The following is a 272-nucleotide window of genomic DNA, read 5'->3' as shown; positions in this document are numbered from 1 at the left end:
TTAATGATCTTAAGTGCAGTCTTATAATAAAGATAATTTTTCTTGTACTTTTTGAGATCAAGCAGACTTAGTACACCAGTATTGTTACTTCAGTGATGTGCTAGGCAGGGGTGGGGTTTAGTTTGTTTCTTTTTTTTTATTTTGTTTTTTTAATAATAAAAGAGCAGGTACTCAAACAGATATATTTTAAATCACTGAACAAAATGCATTGGTGTAAAATACCGAAGTGAAAAGCATTACTACAAACGCTTGTCTGGGCAAAAGGGGAAAGC

The sequence above is a fragment of the Aphelocoma coerulescens genome, chromosome 3 (assembly GCF_041296385.1).
Source record: "Aphelocoma coerulescens isolate FSJ_1873_10779 chromosome 3, UR_Acoe_1.0, whole genome shotgun sequence".
Classification (NCBI taxonomy): Eukaryota; Metazoa; Chordata; class Aves; order Passeriformes; family Corvidae; genus Aphelocoma; species Aphelocoma coerulescens.
The sequence above is the reverse complement of the archived record's forward strand: the minus strand, read 5'-3'. Positions refer to the sequence as shown.